Source organism: Mobula hypostoma, chromosome 7, assembly GCF_963921235.1.
Source record: "Mobula hypostoma chromosome 7, sMobHyp1.1, whole genome shotgun sequence".
NCBI lineage: Eukaryota > Metazoa > Chordata > Chondrichthyes > Myliobatiformes > Myliobatidae > Mobula > Mobula hypostoma.
The window spans coordinates 20,000,245-20,020,829 of NC_086103.1; the positions used below are offsets into that span (position 1 = coordinate 20,000,245).

General features: G+C 42.7%; 1 long non-coding RNA gene across 2 annotated transcripts in view; it reads left to right on the forward strand.

The window, feature by feature from the left end:
- The first annotated feature begins 10,946 nt into the window (after positions 1-10,946).
- LOC134349178 (uncharacterized) overlaps positions 10,947-20,585 on the forward strand; it is a 104,988-nt gene continuing 95,349 nt past the window's right edge. For both annotated transcript variants that reach the window (XR_010018604.1, XR_010018601.1), the window contains exon 1: positions 10,947-11,208. This is a non-coding gene — a long non-coding RNA (uncharacterized LOC134349178). The remainder of the gene's footprint in view (positions 11,209-20,585) is intronic.

Consider the following 20,585-nt stretch of genomic DNA (forward strand, 5'->3'; position numbering starts at 1 on the left):
TTGTGGCAAAGTTTGCAGATAATACAAAGATAGGTGGAGGGGTAGGTAGTGCTGGGGAAGCAATGCAATTGTAGCAGATCTTAGACAATTTGGAAAAAAAGGCAAAGAGGTGGCAGATGGAATGCAGAGTTAGGAAATGTATGATAATGCATTTTGGTAAAAGGAACAATAGTGCAGACTCTTATTGTGTGGCATGTGGCCAAGTGGTTAGGGCGTTGGACTGGTGATCTGAAGATTGTGGGTTCGAGCCTTGATTGAGGTAGCGTGTGTATCCTTGAACAAGGCACTTAACCACACAATGCTCCAGTCTACCCAGCTGAGAATGGGTACCGGCAAAAATGCTGGGGATTAACCTTGCGTTGGACTGGCGTCCTATCCAGGGGGGAGTCTCGTACTCTCAGTCGCTTCACGCCGCGGAAACCGGCATAAGCACCGGCCTGATGGGCTACAAAGGCTCGTGACAGACTTTAATCTTTAATCTTATTTAAATGGAGAGGAAATTCAAACATCAAGGTTGCAAAGGGACTTAGGAAACCTCGTGCAAGGCTCCCAGAAGGTTAATTTGCAAGTTGAGTCTGTGGTAAAGAAGACAAAAACAATGTTGGTATTCATTTCAAGGGGAATAGAATATAAATACAAGAGATAATATTGAGGCTTTATAAGACTGTCAGGCTGCACTTGAAGTATTGTCAACAGTTTTGGGCTCCATATCTCAGAAAGGATGTTTTGTTTGGAGGGAGTCCAGAGGAGGTTCATGTGGGTGATTCTCAGAAAGAAGTGGGTTAACATATGAGGAGTGTTTGGCAGCTTTGGGTCTGTACTCGCTGGAATTTAAAAGAATGCGGGAAGGATCTCACTGAAACTTACCAAATGTTGTAAGGACGAAATAAGGTCGATGTGGAGAGGCTGTTTCCTATGGTAGGCTGTCTAGAACTAGTGGACACAGCCTCAAAATTGAAGGACAACCCTTTAGAACAGAGGTAAGGAGGAATTTTTTTAGCCAGAGTGTAATGAATCTGTGGAATGCTCTGCCTCAGACAGCTGTGGAGGACAACAAGACCGTGGGTATTTTTAAAGTGAAAATTGATAGTTTCCTTATTGGTCTGGGAATCAAAGGTTATGGCAAGAAGGTAGGTGTATGCGGTTGAGTGGGATCCGGGATCAGCCATGATGAAATAACAGAGCTGACTTGATGAGCTGAATGGCCTAATTCTGCTCCTATGTCTTATGGTCTTATAGTAGAAGCTCCTTATACATGGCACAAGAATTGAACTCTGAATCTCAGAACACCTTGTGCTGCAATAATGTTGTGTTACCCACTATGCTACCGTAGCGCCCTGAATTTTAGAGCTATAGTACAGTAACTGTCCCTTCAGGCACAACAAGTCTGTGTCGTTCAATTACATAAATGTGAACAATTAACTTACTAACCCGAACATCTTTGGAATGTGAAAAGAAAATGGAGTACCCGGAGGAAGCCCACGCCATCACAGGGATAATATACTAACTCATTACAGGCAGCAATGAGAATTGACCGCAATCGTTGGTGTTGTAATAATATTATGCTAACCGCAACTCTACTGTATCATAATAATAAATAATCTTCAGCTGGTATTTTAATTTTTATTTGATAAGCTCTATCAACATTTTGCCCTAGTAAACATTCCAGTATTTTCAAATTACACACTTCCTTATGCATGAAAAGAAAAAAAAGGTCTAAAATATCACTTTCATATGAAGTTTGCTTTTAGACATTCTGTCTTACATCTGAAGCTTGCAAAGGAGAGGGAAGTCAGGGGGTATGAGCACCCACCTGAAACTCCTAAAGAATGGACAGCGTTGTTGCCTACCCAAATTATATAATGATATTTAGTTCTGCTGTGAGGTCATAGAAAAATAGAAACATAGAAAATAGGTGCAGGAGTAGGCCATTCGGCCCTTCGAGCCTGCACCGCCATTCAGTACGATCATGGCTGATCATCCAACTCAGAACCCTGAACCAGCCTTCCCTCCATACCCCCTGATCCCTTTAGCCACAAGGGCCATATCTAACTCCCTCTTAACTATAGCCAATGAACTGGCCTCAACTGTTTCCTGTGGCAGAGAACTCCACAGATTCACCTCTCTCTGTGTGAAGAAGTTTTTCCTCATCTCGGTCCTAAAAGGCTTCCCCTTTATCCTTAAATTGTGACCCCTCGTTCTGGACTTCTCCAACAATGGGAACAATCTTCCTGCATCTAGCCTGTCTAATCCCTTTAGGATTTTATACGTTTCAATAAGGTCCCCTTCAATCTTCTAAATTCCATCGTGTATAAGCCTAGTCGATCCAGTCTTTCATCATATGAAAGTCCTGCCATCCTAGGAATCAATCTGGTGAACCTTCTTTGTACTCCCTCTATGGCAAGAATGTCTTTCCTCAGATTAGGAGACCAAAACTATATCGTGAAGGATATAGACATGACTGGTAGTGTCTTTGGGACTATCAAGGTTCAAAGGGACATTGGTGTACAAGTTCTAAGTTTTATTAAGGTGGCAGCACAGGCAGATACAGGAGTTCCGAAGGCACAGGATACTTAGCCAGGGCACAGAATGTAAAAACCAGGATGTCTTAATAGAAGTTTTAAAAACTTTGGTTCGGCCACTGCTGGAATATTTTGTGCATTACAGGAAGGATGTGATTTATCTGGGCAGGATACAGAAGAGGTTCTCTAGGATAAACTATTTTATGCCTGGGATGAAATTTTTCAGTTATAAGGTGAGTCTGGATAGAAATCAGAGGTAGAGTAGATAGTTTGAAACTTTTTCCACATGTTTCTCAGAGGGCTCATATTTATGATAAGGACTAAAAGGTTCTAATTAAGCATCTTTTCAAATACACTGCCTGACTGATGGAGGCAGATTATCTCACAATGTTTTTTAAACATCTGATGAGGAATTGATTTGCAAGATATAGTACACTATAGATCAAATGTGGGTACATCTACCATGCTCCCCTCTCACTACCAACATTGGGCCAGAGGTACAAGAGTCTTAGGTCCCACAGCAGGAACAGGAACAGTCATCACCAGGAGCTATGAGGGATCAGAACAGATACACTGTGCTTATCTCTTAATAATCCTGTAGAGTATGAAAATTTAAAATCTACAGATGCTGCAAAAAACACTTCAGCAGACAGGCAATATTGCTAACTCAGTTTCTCTTCCCATAGAGGCTACCTGATTTCTATAGAGTTCCATAGGGTAGTGTAACAGTTAACGTGACACTTTTACATCTTGGGGCATCAGAGTCTGAAGTTCAATTCTGGCATCCTCTGAAAGGAGTTTGTGCATTCTTCCTGTGAGTGCATGGGTTTCCTCCAGCTTCTCTGGTTTCCTCCCATTTTCAAAACACTTAACGGTTAGCAGGTTAATTAGTCATTGTAAATTGTAAACTATTAGGGAGAGTGAGCAGGAGATAGAGGGAAGCTACAAGGAGTTAGTCACCCTGAGGCTGCAGGAGTTAGATAAGTGGGTAACTGTCAGGGAAGGGATGGGAAGAGCTCTCTGCTAGCAGAGAGATAGCAGAGAGCACCCCTGTGGCTATCCCCCCCAGTAATCGTTATCTTGTTTTGGATGCTGTTGAGGGGAAGTGACCTGACAGAGGATGACCACGGCGAATGGGTCTCTGACTCTGAGCCTGGTTCTGTGCTGCAGAAGGGAGAGAAGAGGATGAGGAATGCGGTAGCCATAGGGGATTTCATAGTGAGGGGAACAGACAGGAGGTTCTGTCAGCCTGAAGAGATACCCGCATGGTGTGTTGCCTCCCAGGTGCCAGGGTACGGGATGTCTCAGTTCGGGTGCAGGGTATTCTGAAGGGAGAGGGTGAACAGCCAGAAGTCTTGGTACACGTTGGTACCAATGATATAGGTAGAAAAAGGGAGGAGGTCCTGAAGAGAGAATTCAGGGAGTTAGGTAGGAAACTGAAAAGCAGGACCTCCAGGGTGGTAATCTCGGGATTACTGCCTGTGCCACATGCTAACGAGCACAAGAATAGCATAATCAACCATATTCATGCATGGCTGAGAGACTAGTGTAGGGGGCAGGAATTCGGGTTCCTGGATCATTGGGGCATCTTCTGGGGGAGGTACGACCTGTACAAAAAGGACAGATTACACCTGAACCCAAAGGGGTCCAATATCCTAGCAGGCAGGTTTAAATTTGTCAGGGAGATGGGAACTGGAGCGATAGGGCTGAAGAAGGGGAAAACAGAAATAAAATCAAAGATAGCGTTCAACAGGGATGATAGAAAGGACAGGCAGGAGATTAGGTATAATCTATGAGTTACAGGGCAATAGAGGCATGGTGCATTGAAAACAGGAAGCAGCAAATACTGGACTGAAAGTGTTGTATTTGAATGCATACAGAATAAGAAATAAAATGGATGATCTTGAAATTCAGCGACAGATTGGCAAGTATGATGTTGTGGCCATCTCTGAAACTTCGCTAAAGGATGGCTGCCTTTGGGAGTTGAATGTCAAAGGATATAAGGTGTATCGGAAAGGTAGGCTAGTAGGCAGAGGGGGTGGTGTGGCCCTGTGTGTATGAAATAATATTAAATCACTAGAAATGGATGACATAGGATTGGAAGGTGTAGAGTCTCTGAATTAAGAAATGGCAAGGGTAAAAGGTCCCTAACCATATATTTTGGGTATATATCTCAAGAATGGTTGAAAAGAGATAAATATTAAATGAATATACTGCTGGTGGCTGGTAAAAAGACCCTTACCAGGAAATGGTTGTCACAGGACAGCCCAACTTTAAATGTATGGATGGAAATTACAATGGACATTTACAAAATGGAGAAGATAACAGCATCTGTTAATCATAAGTTGGAACAATTTGATTCATACTGGGAAAAATGGTTTAATTACATAAAATCTCATAAACCTGATCTTATTCTCACAAATCAATGAATATGTTGTAAAAAAAAAGATCACTCTCTACTTTGTACATAGTTTCCTTCTTTTGATTGTTCTTTCTTTCCTCTCCTTTCTATAAGTGTACACCTCAGATAAATATGTGGAGATTTGGGACAAACATGACTATATGATATATATGGACAGTATCTGAAAAACATCTTATGGAAAGTTTTGTTTGATGATGAACTTCAATGAAAAATAAATTACAAAAAAAAAAGGAAAAGGTGTGTCAGAAGGGAAATGTCATGATAATCGTTGGGGATTTTAACATGAAAGTGGATTGGGAAAACCAGGCCAGTAATGGACCTCAAGAGAGAGAAATGTAGAATGCTGAAGGAATGGCTTTTTAGAACAGCTTGTTGTTGAGCCCACTAGGGGATTGGCTGTGCTGGATTGGGTGTTGTGCAATGATCCAGAGGTGACAAGAGAGCTTAAGGAAGGAATCATTAGGGAACAGTGATCACCGTATGATCGAGTTCACTTTGAAATTTAAGAAGGAAAAACTAAATTCTGATGTATTCAGTATTTCAGTGGAATAAAGGAAATTACAATGGGATGACAGGGGAACTGGCCAAGTTTGATTGGAAGGGGACACTAGCAAGAAGGACAGCAGAGCAGCAATGGCTGGAGTTTCTGCAAAAAGTAATGGAACTGCAAGACAGATATATTCCAAATAAGAGGAAAGTTTTGGATGGAAGACGGACACTACCACAGCTGACAAGTGAAGTCAGAGCCAAAGAGAGGGCATACAAGGAATCCAAAGCTGGTGGGAAGATAGAGGATTGGGAAGCTTCTAAAAACTTGCAGAAGGAAACTAAGAATGTCATCATGAAGAAAAAGATGAATTATGAAAGGAGTAATATCGAAGAAGATACTAAATGTTCAGTGAGCGGTGGCCAGCCTATAGTGTTCTAAAATCCAGGTAATCTCTTCAGTCTTATCCACGTTGAGTCTAAAGTTGTACTCATACCAATGTACCAGCCACTCTACCTCCTCTCTGTCTCAACATCGTTGTTGATGTTTCTTACATTGATGTTTCACCAGTGACATTGAGGATTTGGTTAAAACTAAATCTAGTGGTACAGCCATGCATCAGCGGTGGGTTGAAAACGCAACTCTCAGGGTGCTGGCTCTCATTGTGTTGGAGCTAGAGATGTTGTTGCCAACATGGAGTGACCGTGGTCTTTCTGTCAAGAAGTCCATGATCCGAATACAGAGAGAGGCGTTGAGACCCAACGAAGACAGTTTACCACCAGCTTCAGAAATGATCATGGCTGTCCTTGAAAGACAGCATTCTGGCATATGAGGCACCATTTTCCAGGTGAAACAGGATGGAATGCAGAACACAATGGGATTGTAAACAGTGATAAGGAAGAAAACCAAAAGGGGAATAAATTAAAACAAAATTTTGATGGGTATAGATAGAGTGAATGCAAACAGTCTTTTTCCACTGAGGCTAGGGGAGAAAAAGACCAGAGGACATGGTTTAAGGGTGAAGAGGGGAAAGTTTAAAGGGAAAATTAGGGGGGGGGGCTTCTTCACACAGAGAGTGGTGGGAGTGTGGAATGAGCTGCCAGATGAAGTGGTAAATGTGGGCTCACGTTTAACATTTAAGAAAAATTTGGACAGGTACATGGATGAGAGGTGTATGGAGGGATATGATCCAGGTGCAGGTCAGTGGGTCTAGGCAGAAAATTGGTTCAGCACAGCCAAGAAGGGCCAAAAGGCCTGTTTCTGTGCTGTAATGTTCTATGGTTCTATGGGATATAAACAAGTTAAATAAATAGCTGAGAACGTTATAGATTGTGAAAAGTTGTGATGTACTTTGGTCTCAGCCCAAAATGTTGGCTATTTATTCCTCTCCATAGATGCTGCACGACCTGCTGAGCTCCTGTGTAACACACACAAAATGCTGGAGGAACTCAGCAGGTCAAGCAATATCCATGAAGAGGAATGAAGAGTCATCATCTTGGACTGAAATGTTAACTCTTTATTTCTCTCAATATTTGCTGCCTGACCTACTGATCTCCTTCAGCATATTGTGTGTGTTTTCGCCAAGCACCTATGCTCCATTCACCAAAAGAAGTGGGATTTCGCGGTAGCCACCCATGTCAATTCCACTCCGCATTCCCCTTCCAACATATTAGTCCACGTCCTCCCTACTGCCACGATAAAGCCACACTCAGGTTGGAGGAGCAACACCTTCTATTCCATCTGGGTAGCCTTCAACTTGACAGCATGAACATCGATTTCTCGACCTTCTGGTAATTGCCCACCCCCAACCTCCTCCCCATTTTCTGTTCCTGTTTCCTTCTCTCACCTTATCACTTTACCTGCCTGTCAGCTCACTCTGTCACTCCTCCTCCTTCCCTTTCTTCCTTGGCCTCCTATCCTCTCTTACCAAATTCCCCCTTCTCCAGTCCTTTATCTCTTCCAGCAATCAACTTCCAAGCTCGGTACTTCACCCCTCCCTCCTCTCCGGGTTTCACCTATCACCCAATGCCTTGTATTTCTTCCTCCCCTCACCCCACCTTCTTATTCTGACTTCTCCTCATTCTTCTCTGCCCTGACGAAGACCCTCAGCCTGAAACATCGACTGCTTATTCTTTTCCATCGATGCTGCCTGACCTGCTGAGTTCCTCCATCATTCTGTATATGTTGCTTTGGGTTTCCAACAACTGAAAATTTCTCGTGATTGTGGATCTGCAGACTCTCTCATATGAAAGAATAGCAGTTTCAGATTAAGTAATGTTGACATTCAAAAGGGTCTATGTTTCTTTGTATATAATTCACTGTAAGCAATTTAGGAAGACAAATGATATGTTGTTCTTTGCCATGACGGACTGTTAATACAAGAATAAAGTTCTGTGTTTATATATGTCATTGTTGAGACTACACATGCAGTGCTGAGACAGCTCAAAATGGACATGCTCAGTTTAGTAGGAGTGCAGAGAAGACTCACTGGATTGACTCCGAATCGTAATCAGAGTGAGGCTTATCACTGACATGTGTAATGAAATTCATTGTTTTGTGGCTGCACAAAAGTGCAGGATATAAAAATTGCTGCAAGTTACAGTAAATAGTGTCAAAGAAGAATAGCGAGGCAGTGCTCATGGGTTCAATGACCGTTCAGAACTATGATGACAGAGGGGAAGGTGTTGTTCATCAAATGTTGAGTGTGGGTCTTTAGGCTTCTGTATTTCCTCCCCGGCAGCACTAACCAGAACAGGGCATGTCCCAAATGATAATGGTCCTTAAAGATAGATGCTGCCTTCAAGAGGTATCACCTCTTGAAGATATCCTCAGTGGTGGGGAGGGCTGTGCCCGTGATGGAGTGGGATGGGTCAACAACCCTGTCCAGTCTCTTTCAACCCTGTGCATTTGAGCCTCCATACGAAGCGGTGATGCAACCAATCAGAACGTTTTCCACAGTACATCTGTAGAAATTTCCAATAGTCTTTGGATGAAGTAAAGCATGCCCTCTTCATGATTGCATCAATGTGTTCAGCCCAGGACAGATCTTCTGAGATGACGATGCTTAGGAACTTCAAGCTGCTCACCTTTTGCCCTGCTAAGTCTTGAATGGCGAACGGTGTGCATTCTCTTGACTTCCCTTTCCTGAAGCCCAAAACCAATTCCTTGGTCTTACTGATGTTGCATGCGGGGTTCCTGTTGCAACGCCAGTTACGATTGGTTTCTCAAATGGCGGGTTTACCACACGAGGAGAGGTTGAATAGATTAGACCTATATTCGGGGAGGGATTCCCCTCCCTCTCCCCCCTATATACACTAGGTTAAAAAAAACACGTAATCTCATTTTTCAAACTTACAAAGTTTTTAATAAATGCTGAGAGGATTATTTTTTCCCTGCTGAGGGTGTGCAGGTCTTTGTCCTACAAGGTGAGATTAATGCTCATCTAAATTTTGGGGAATGAGTAGGGACCTCATTGAAATAAAGACAATTCCTACAGGGCTTGCAGAGTGGACACGGATGCTCTTTTCCATGGCTGGTATTGTCATTCAGAATGACCGCATTGAAACTGCAACAAGCAGGCATCTAGACAATCTTCCTTGAAGACCCTCCGGAGAAACCCAGGAGAATCAGCCCAAACTCAAAACACATCAAGATTTTACACTCTGGCAAGCAATGATAACAGTAGGTGTCTGGAATCGCAACAGTTAATGTAAGGGCTGACTCTCTGGGTGTACAAATATCCCAGTTATTGACAGACCAAATATCTCTACGGCCATGTTTGTTGTACTATGTGATAACATAAGTCTGCTGTGGAACCTTCCTTGACCTTTGTCACATTGCTGCAAAATAATGTAGCAAAATTACATTCAATGTAATTTTACATTCAGTGAAAAACTTCAATCTCTTTTGCCAATGAAGATGCTTGATGCTTAGATTGACTAGGACAGGACACAGAGCCCCTCTGTCTTATGCTTGGCTGATAAATATGAGGATGTATCAATGTCATATCCATTTATAAACCTTACCTATCAAACTGCCAGAAGCAGCATATTGTGTTTACACAGCTGTCCTTTTAACTACAAAACTGATTACTGCTTCTGCAGATTTTTATCAAGACTGGTTCTCATTTGTGTCTATGCTCGCTATCCAGCTAATTCCTAAAAGATGTCCTAAATCTAATGATTTTTAACAGCTGTGTTATTTAGAAGTCATGTTGTTAGACTGGAAATTAGAGGCTGGTTATTTAGTATTGGTGTGGCACAGCAGTGTAGTGGTCAGCACAATGATTTACAGTACAGAGAAACAGGGTTCAATTCCCACCACGGTCTATCAGGAGATTGTGTTTTCCCCATGACCACATGGGTTTCCTCCAGGTAGTTCGGTTTCCTCCCATAGTCCAAAGACCTACCGATTGTTAGGTTAATTGATCGTTGTACATTTTCTTGTTATTACACTCAGATTAAATTGGAGGTTTGTTGGGAGGCATGACTCGAAGGGCTGGAAGAGCCTATTCTGCATTGTATCTTGATAAATAAATAATTAAATAATGAAGCAAGAGGACATTTCACCAGAGAGTGGTAAATCTTTGGAATTCTCTACCCAAGAAGGATGTAGAGCAGCTGTCCCAACCTTTTGTACGCCATGGACCCCAGGTTGGGAACCTCTGATGTAGAGGGTTATACTCTATGACTGCTGAAGGCAGATGTCAATATTTTGGATATTAAGGAAGTCAAGAGACAAATTGATGCTGAGGGAATGGATCACCCATGATTTTATGAGTTGTGTGAATAGGCATGAGCAGTCGATTAGCCCACTTTTCTATTAATTCCTTCTGCTCTTCTGTAATAAAACACATGTCACTTCCAGCTTCTCCATCCTATCAGATTCCTTCTTCTTCAGCACTTTATCTCTCCACCTATCAACTCACAGCTTCTTGCTTCATCCTACCTCCCCCAGCAGTCCACCTTCCCCCTCCCTTGGTTGCACCTATTATCTTCCATCTTGTACTGCTTCATTTCATGCTACCTTCTTATTTTGTCCTCTACCCCATTCTTTCCAGTCCTGATGAAAGACGTTGGCCCAAAACACTGATGGTTTGTTCCTCTCTATCGATGCCGCATGATCTGCTGAGTTCCACCAGCACTCTGTGTGCCTAATTAAAATAACCTCTGGGTCACTAATGTACTCCTTTAAGGAAAGGAAATCATTTCAAGATTCTGTCAGTGGACATAGCTCGAAGCCTTTATTTGTGGACTTGAGTTAAGGAAAAAATTGAGCTGGACTTTAATATTTTCATTTAGTAACCACAGTGAAGAAATGTATAGAACAAGATTCCCGTTGTTTGCACAAAGTTCCTGGTGTATCTGGAAATTGCTTATCTTGTTTTATTTGTTTAATTAGAGATACAGCATGGAACAATCTGGTCTGGCCCAACAAGTTGCACCACCCAGCAGCCAACTATTTAACCCTAGCCTTATCACAGGACAATTTACAATGACTAATCACCCTACTAACCCATATATCTTTTGAACTGAGGGAGGAACACACAGGACAGAAGCAAGGTCGCATTGTGTATTCCAGGGACGAGCTAATGCCAGCTGGTTTAACGAGCAGAGCGATGGACACCCCTGCTGAAATCCGGAGGAAAACACACAGAGGATGCAGAGGGGGATCACAAAGCCGAGGAAAGAGGACCAGGTCAAGACAACAGAGACTTTTGGAGAAGAGGAGTTCGGTGGGTAATACCGTTCTGGCTGACCGGAAGTGCACTGAGAGCGGTAAGCGTAAAGGAGTTGGGTGCTTACTGATCTGGTTAACAACGGATGGTGCAATCTGGGTCATATTACGATCGAGGAACGTGTTTGTAGATTAGATATTGAACTTTTACTGTTGGACTTCGGCCGCATTCCACCGTGATACAACACTTGGCGGCACGAGGGGTCGTTCCTGCCTGTGGCCATCGAACGTGCAGCTCCGCCCGTGAGGGTCAGACACCCTGAGCCAATAGACTGGTCCTGGACTGATTTTCCATCTGGCATAGTTTGCATTTTGTTGTTTGATTGTTTGTGGTTTTGTATTGTTATGTTTACGCTCTATTCTTGGTTGGTGCGGCTGTAACAAAACCAAATTTCCCTCGGGATTAATAAAGTATATCTAGCTATCTATGAAACCCACACGTTCACAGGAAGGACGTACAAACTTCTTAAAGAGAGCGTCAGAATTGAACTCCAAACTCTAACACCCCGAACTGTAATAGCATCACTCTAACTGTTATGATACCATAAATAAAACCAATCCTAATTAAGTGGTAAACATGTGCTAGTGCCACTGGGGTGATGGAAAACAAAACAAATTGCTTTGATAGTAACTTTTAAAAAGCAGGTTATGTATTTTGTGATTAAGCCTTCAGGAATATTTAGAGACCAAACACTTGCAGCTGTTTGCCAGTAAGTCCAGTTCATAACGATTATTGTGCCACTCCTGCATCGTTCACATTGTATGACACAGTTAACAGGTTGAGGCGCATCTAGAAAAGTATTCAGACAAATATACAGACTGTTGATGTTGATTGACTATTAGTTTGTTACAAGATATCTACATGAAAGAGCTGTATATAGAAGTGTAGTGCTACTGACAACCATGCTGTTTGGCACCACAATAACATTCCCCATTGCTCATCTTTTCCCTATATTTAGAGTCACAGCGTGATAAGCAAACCTGTCAGTCTAACTCATCCCTGCCGGCAGCTTGTTCCATACACCCACCCCACGCTCTGTGTCCAAGAATGGAGCTCCTCAGCTCCCCTTTAAATCGCCCCACCTGAAATCCATTCCCTCCAGTTTTGGAGTCCCCAGTCGTGGGAAAAAGACTGACCATTCGTTTTCTCTATGCCACTCACTACTGTATAAACCTCTAAAAGCTCACCGACCAGCATGATGCACTCCAGGCAAACTAATCCCAGAATCATACATACATAACCAATGGCCTTTGGCTCATATGGGAGACTGAGGAAATGATAGATAGGAGTTACAGAGAGGTCGTCACCCTTAGTTTGCAGGAGGCAGGTAACTGAGTGACTATCAGGTGAAGGAAGGGAAAATGGGCAGCCAGCGCAGAGTACCCCTTAAGTCATTCCCCTCTTTGTTCTGTTGTGAATGCCTGCAAGAAAATGAATCTCAGAGTAATATATGGCAATATATACATAATTTGATAATACATTTATTTTGAACTTTGAACATAGAACACTACAGCACAGTACAGGCTGTTCGGCCCATGATATTGTGTTGACCCTTTAATCTACTCTAAGATCAAACTAACTCTTCCCTGCTATATATCACTCCATTTTTCTGTCACCCATGTGACTAAATGCCCTTACATACCTGCCCCTATCCCCACCCCTGCAGAGTGCTACACGCATTTAGTGACGGATTTTTGTATGTGATGGCGTGCGCCTCAAATAGCTCTGAAAGCCAAGTTCAACTCCCGGCCTTCATGTGCGGCTTGGCTACGAAGCCCAGCAGAACCATTTCTACTGACAGGAGGAGCAAAGGCAGATTACTGATGGCTTAAAACCAGTCACTTCAGGCAGATGGAGCTCCTCAGCCTTAGTTGGCAGCTTACCTAAGAGAAGGAAAATTCTGATCTCAAACCTCCTGTGCCTTGCGGGCTATACGCACTCATGGGGAAAGCTTAGGGAGTAAATCCTGAGGGAAAAACCTGGAGTTGGAGTCCCTAAGGCGATCCTAAATTTGAGTTCACACTGACTGACAACTCCTGTGATGCTGCTGGTGGCAAATTGTATTGGTCTCTGCTGTTCATTTGGGTTCATCAGATGCATAGAGAGAGGGAGCTTGCAAAATGGGCTCTCCATATTGTACTGCCCAGGCTTGTGTATGTAGGGAGCGAGGACACAACATCACTGGTCGATCCTGACCGACGGAGACCTCACTTGTATGCACCCTCATCACTAGCCAAGTATGCTTATGATAGCAACACACACAAAGTGCTGGAGGAACTCAGCAGGCCAGGCAGCAGCTATGGAAAGGAGAACAGTCGACATTTCGGGCCGAGATTCTTCAGCAGGACTGGAGAAAAAAAAGATGAGGAGTCAGAGTTAGAAGGTGGGAGGTGGAGAGGGAGAAACACAAGGCGATAGGTGAAACCGGGAGGGAAGGGAAGGGGAGCTGAGTGGTGAGGTTGATTGGTGAGAGAGAGACAGGCCTGGAGAAAGGGCAATCTAATAGAACAGAAGGTCATGGAAGAAAGAAAAGGGGGAAGAGCAACAGAGGGAGGCGATGGGTAGGCAAGGAGATAAGGTGAGAGAGTGAAAAGGGGATGGGGAATGGTTAAAGGCGGGGGGTGTGGCCATTACCAAAAACTCTCAAACTTTCAAGCCATCTCGGCCTGAAATGTCGATTGCACTCTTTTCCATAGATGCTGCCTGGCCTACTGAGTTCCTCCAGAATTTTGTGTGTGTTGTTTGGATTTCCAGCATCTGCTTATTTTCTGTTGTTTACATTTACGACAACCCACCAAAGATCTTCTTAGAAGGGTGTTTGAAATCAGCGATGAGCTGTGTGTATCTGATCAATTGCACGGTGTTTTCAATACGTGTACTTTTCTTCATTTCCATCTTTGTAGTTTCTATGGCTGCAGCCTTCAATGTTCAATGCTCATTACAATATTTGCAACTTCATTGTTACAAGTTGGTTCAACAACACTGTGAGATGGGCATTTGCAAAGAGCTTGCGTTTAAAAATTACATCGACATTTTTTTCAAATTCACTCACAGTCATTTTAACTTCAACTTTCAAAGTAAGTTTCAAATTTCAAAGTAAATTTATTCCTGAAGTACGTTTTATCACCATATACTACCTTAGGATTTCCTCTCTTGCAAGCATTTACAGGAATATAAAAGAATTTATAAAAACTATAATACAGACTGACAAACATCCAATGTGCAAAAGTGGACAAACTATGCAAATAATAAATATGAAAAATTAATACTGGGAACATAATTTGTAGAGTTCTTGAAAGTGAGCTAATAGGTTGTGGATTATTACAAGCATTGAGGAGTGTGAAGTTATCCATGCTGGTTCAATAACTTGATGGTTGTAGTGTAATAGTTGTTCCTGAACCTGGTGGTGTGAGATCTGTTGCTCCTGCACCACCTGACTGATAGTAGTCATGGGAAGACAGCATGGCCTGGATAATGAGGTTCTTGATCATGGATGCTGCATTTTTGTGGCAACACTCCTTGTAGATGTGCTCAATAATGGGGAAGGCTTTGCCTGTAATAATCTGGGCTGTATCCAAGATTTTTTGTTGTTTCTTCCATTCCTGGACACTGGTGTTTCCACATCAGACTATGATGCAATCAAACAGGATACACTCCGTTGTGCATCTATAGATGTTTGTCAAAATGTTAGATGACCTACCAAATCTACACAAATTTCTCAGAAAGTAGATGTACTATTGTGCCTTCTTTATGGTGGCAATTACAGTACTGTGCAAAAGTCTGAGGTGCATATATAGATAAGGTGTCTAAGCCTTTTGCACAGAACTGTACATGTCGATGGTGGTGTGGAGAGCGAGTTTGTAAATCTGGCGGGAGCAAAGGGTGTTGGGCATGATGAGGGAGGAGTTGCACAGGAGAGGTGTGGGACAGGTGGCAGGGAAGGAGTGCCAATAGCTGGGTGTGGTGAGGGTGCAGACACTACTTTCCCTTTTCCCAACCATGATTCCCTCTCTCCTTTCCCCTTTCCCACTCTCAGCCCATAATAGTGACATATCAGAATCGAGTTTATCATCACTCACATACTGTATGTCATGAAATTTGTTTTTTTTTTGCAGCAGGAGTACAGTGCAATACATAAAATTACTTCAATACTGTGCAAAAACTGAGGCACCCTGGCTATAATGTGCCAAAGACTTTTGCACAGTACTGTGTATGCTGGTCTCAGAACAGATCCTCTGATATAGTAATGCCAAGGAATGTAAAGTCACTGACCCTCTCCATCTCCAATCCCCTAACGAAGACGGGCTCACTAAACAAACAATGTCATCTTGGCTAGTCCCCCCAAAAAAAAACTCTCTGTTGAAGACCATGTTTATGGGAAGACTGGCTAACAAAATGAATGTTCTATGCAGTAATCTTAAATCTAATACTTCTTGTTCAAAACCTTGGTCAGGCCAATCCATTCCTCCCAACTTCAGTTAGCTTTCAAGACAACTGTTCTCATATGCCAGAGATGTGTTCAATTATACAAAACTTGTCACCACTTGATAAGTTTTCTGTGTCTACTTCTCAAACTTGAGCTGTGATTTTGGATTGCCTCATGGTAATTGCCCGTGACAATTTCTTGTAAGAGGAGAAAAGGAAGGTAAGTAACAATATTAGGTGTGCATAGCTGTAGGAAGAAATTAATTTTATTGCGCTCTCCTGTTCCTGATTACAGAGGAATTTCCAGTGTAACTATACTTGTTGCCAATCACTCACAACTCTGAGGAACAAATATCTGGCAATTTAGATGGGATTTGTAGTGATTCATTCATTCACTATAGGCCGTGTCATATGACTTGGGTGATCATGGTTCCGTGACTATGATTGTTCTTGGCAAATTTTTCTACAGAAGTAGTTTGCCATTGTCTTCTTCTGGGTAGCATCTTTGCAAGACGGGTGACCCCAGCCTTTATCAATGCTCTTCAGAGATTGTCTGCTGGCATCAGTGGTCACATAATCAGGACTCGTGATACGTACCAGTTGCTTGCATGACCATCCACTACCTGCTTCCATGGCTTTACGTGACCATGATTTGGGGGCTAAGTAGGTGCTACACCTTGCCCAAGGTTGACCAGTAGGTTAATGGAAGAAAGGAGAACCTTACACCTCCTTTGGTAGAGACCTATCTCCACCACATCACCAATGGATTTAGAATAGTTCTCTCTAAAACAGAAATTGTTTCCCTTTCTTCTGTTGCTTTGCTTTGCATTTATGTTGAGGCACAAGGTGTTTGGACAAGTAAAATTTGCAATGCTCTTGATTTGTCTCCCAGAGGCCTCTGTTGGTTGGGGTCATTCATGGGTCATCCTAGCTGTTATACACAAGTCAATACGCAAGCCAGGGCAATCCAATATGGAGAACAAACTGTTCATCTATGGGTGTCAGCTCATCTAGGAGAAGGGAACGTCCTGAAGAAGGGTCTCGGCCTGAAACGTCAACTGTACTCTTTTCCACAGGTGCTGCCTAGCCTGCTGAGTTCCTCCTGCATACTGTGTGTGTGTTGTTTGGATCTCCAACCTCTGCTGCCTTGCAGCCACATTCACTCATGGCGGAGGCTTCAGGAGTAAACCCTGAGGAAAAGTGCAGAGCCTGGGCCCCAAAGGCATCTTATGTCGAGTTCAACGCAGACTGACAACTCCTGCGACGCCGCTACTGCCAAACTGTCTCCTTGACATTGTAATAGTATTATTATATTCTCCATCAGGCAAGGTAAATAGGACCTTACGCGGACTGGGAGACCGCTTTGCTGAACACCTACGCTCTGTCCGCCAGAGAAAGCAGGATCTCCCAGTGGCCACACATTTTAATTCCACATCCCATTCCCATTCTGACATGTCTATCCACGGCCTCCTCTACTGTAAAGATGAAGCCACACTCAGGTTGGAGGAACAACACCTTATATTCCGTCTGGGTAGCCTCCAACCTGATGGCATGAACATCGACTTCTCTAACTTCTGCTAATGCCCCACCTCCCCCTCGTACCCCATCTGTTACTTATTTTTATACACACATTCTTTCTCTCACTCTCCTTTTTCTCCCTCTGTCGCCCTTGCCTATCCTCTGGGTCCCCCTCCCCCTTGTCTTTCTTTCCGGACCTCCTGTCCCATGATCCTCTCGTATCCCCTTTTGCCAATCACCTGTCCATCTCTTGGCTCCATCCCTCCCCCTCCTGTCTTCTCCTATCATTTTGGATCTCCCCCTCCCCCTCCAACTTTCAAATCCCTTACTCACTCTTCCTTCAGTTAGTCCTGACGAAGGGTCTCGGCCTGAAACATCGACTGCACCTCTTCCTAGAGATGCTGTCTGGCCTGCTGCATTCACCAGCAACTTTTATGTGTGTTGCTTGAATTTCCGGCATCTGCAGAATTCCTGTTGTTTGAGAAGGTGCCTTGAAGTATTTTTAATGCACTGGTGAATAGCCATTTTGTGGGGATGGGTACATTTGCTATCCAAATCAATTTTAATTCCACTCAGAGGAAAGTTGTTTTACTTACCATTTCTAAACTGAATATTAATATTTTTAGAGCAACACGCACAAAATGCTGGAGGAACTTAGCTAGTCAAGTAGCATCTAGTGGCCGCCCATTTGTATTCAACTTCATCTCAGCTCTGCTACATGTTCACAATTTTTTGCTAGTCCTCTTCAATCATCATCACAGCATTTGGAGTTTGTATGCTATCCCCAAGACCATGTGAGTTTCCTCTAAGTGCTCTGATTTCCTCCAAAAATACATGGGTTAGTCAGGGTTACTAATTTGTAGGCATATGCTGTATGTTGGCAACACTCGCAGGCTGCCCCCAATACATCCTCAGACTATGTTGACCTTTAATGCAAATGACTCATTTCATTGTATGTTTCAATGGATCAATGTGTCTGACAAATAAAGCTAATCGCTAAATCTTCTCAGGATCAGTTTCAAGCAATGGATAAAATAATTAGAAATAAGATTAAAAATACTACAGATGTTGAAATTTGGAATTAAATTAAAATTAAAACTACTGGAAACAACGAAACAGGTTAAGCAGAACCTGTGGAGGTAGAATCAGATTTAAAGTTTCTGATTGAAGCCCCTTTACTGATAGCTTTCAGATTTACAGGTAGCTTTCAGTTTCAGAGAAGGGGCAAGGTGGATAGATAGAACAAAAGAAAGATGTGTGATAGGATAAGGGCAGGCTTTCCCAGGGCATGAGTTGTAGGGTTCTACCAGTCAAAAAGATTAATGGGGGCAGCTAGAGGGTGATAAAAAATAATCTGTAGTTAATAGCAGGGCTGCGGAACATGACTGGAATAGGGAGAAAAACTGAACCATAATCACAGGCGGATGGCTTAAAACATAAATGGCCTGCTCCGATACAAACAGACAAAGTACATTGCGTTTGGAGAAGTTGGAGAATTCTGTGTTCAGTTCAGAAAACTTCGACATGCTTAGATGCTCAGATGGAAGATGAGTTGTTGTTCTTCATGCAGGCATTGGGCCTTTTTTGTAACAATGTAGGCTGGTAGGTTAATATGGGAGTTGGATGGAGAATTGGTAAACAAAAGCTTGGGGTGATTTCTGCAGAATGAACATGTGCTCCACAAAGCAATCAGCCCCCAATATGTGTTTTACTTCTTTAACATAGAACAGTGCTGTATAGGCTCTTCAGCCCACTAAGTTGTGCTGACCTTATAACCTACTCCAACAACAATCAGACCTTTCTCTCCTATATAATCTTCCAGTTTTCTGACATCCATATGCCTTTCTAAGAGTCTCTTAAATGTCTCTAATATACAATATCTGCCTCTATTACCACACATTCCATGTATCCGCTACTCCCCATGTAAAAAACTTACCTCTGACATCCACCAATACATTTCTGTATTACCATTTCCTCCAAACTCCTTAAAACTATGCCCTCTAATATTATCCCTTTCTACCCTGAGAAAATGATGCTGACTGTCCATTCTGTCAATGCCTCTTCTCATTTTATATCCCTCTACCGACTCAGCTTTTATCCTCCACTCCAAAACTAAAAGATCTAGCTCTCTCAATCTATCCTTATAAGACATGCTCATTAATCCAGGTAGCATCCTGGTAAACCTCTTTTGCACCCTTTCTACAGTTTCCACATCTTTCCTAAAATGAGGTGACCAGAACTGGACATAATAACCAGAAGAAACAACATTGTCAACACAGCAGCATTAGATTATAGCATTGCCTAATCAGCACAGCTTGATGCATCAAACCTTAAATCACTGGTTGCACTCAGTTAGACATTTAAGTTTCTCCATCTGGTCACTCAGTTTGCCAAGTAAGCATAAGGTCTAGCTTGCAAGATCACATTTCTGACAGCCCTCACAAAATTCAGTGAAACAATTTAATCAGACAATTCTAAACTGTAATTGCCAAGTCTTAATGTTTACAAATCCATTTCTTCATAACACAGAAGTGATTATACATCAAAAATATAATAACTTTTGAGTAATTATTGACACCCTAATAATATGAAATCAATAATATTGTAACTGCCTTTCTTTTGTAGATGGGTCTGGTTAGATTTGATTAAACTGAATAATGCTTGATCACTTATGGACAAGTTCGATTCACAGTAGGAGCTGGAGATTTCTGTATTACCATTGGAATGGTGAGATAATTACTGTATCGTTGCACAGAACATCAGATGAAATCTTAGAAAGCCAAACTGGAAACTATGGATGAACTGGGAGAACAACTCCCTACTTGAAGTCTAGAACTGCAGCATTCAAATCAGGTAACCCTGGTCTTTACAAGAAATTAAGATATGACCTTCATAAAGCTCTTTCAGAGATGTCAGGAGATAGTTGTAGTCCAAAGTCAAGTCCTAGACCAGCCATCAGTTGTGGCAAAGATTGCATGCTACAGTGGGCTGCAAAACAAAATCAGACAGCATCGCCAATAACAGTACATCACTTCCCGATGAGCTTAACACATTTTGAACAGAAGGAAGTAACAGCTAACAACTGACACCTCCAGTACACTTGAACCTAGAGTCACATTACAATATAAGGTCAGCCTTCCCTTCCAGATTGTTTAGAGTAGAGAGAATGCCAGGCAGGATGTTGAAATGCTCCTCTTGCAGGATGTGGGAATCAGGGAGCCCTCCGGTGTCCCTGACGACGACACCTGCAAGAAGTGCATCCAGCTGCAGCTCCTGACAAACCCCGTTAGGAAACTGGAGCAACACACATCAAAGTTGCTGGTGAACGCAGCAGGCCAGGCAGCATCTGTAGGAAGAGGTGCAGTCGACGTTTCAGGCCGAGACCCTTCGTCAGGACTAACTGAAGGAAGAGTGAGTAAGGGATTTGAAAGTTGGAGGGGAAGGGGGAGATCCAAAATGATAGGAGAAGACAGG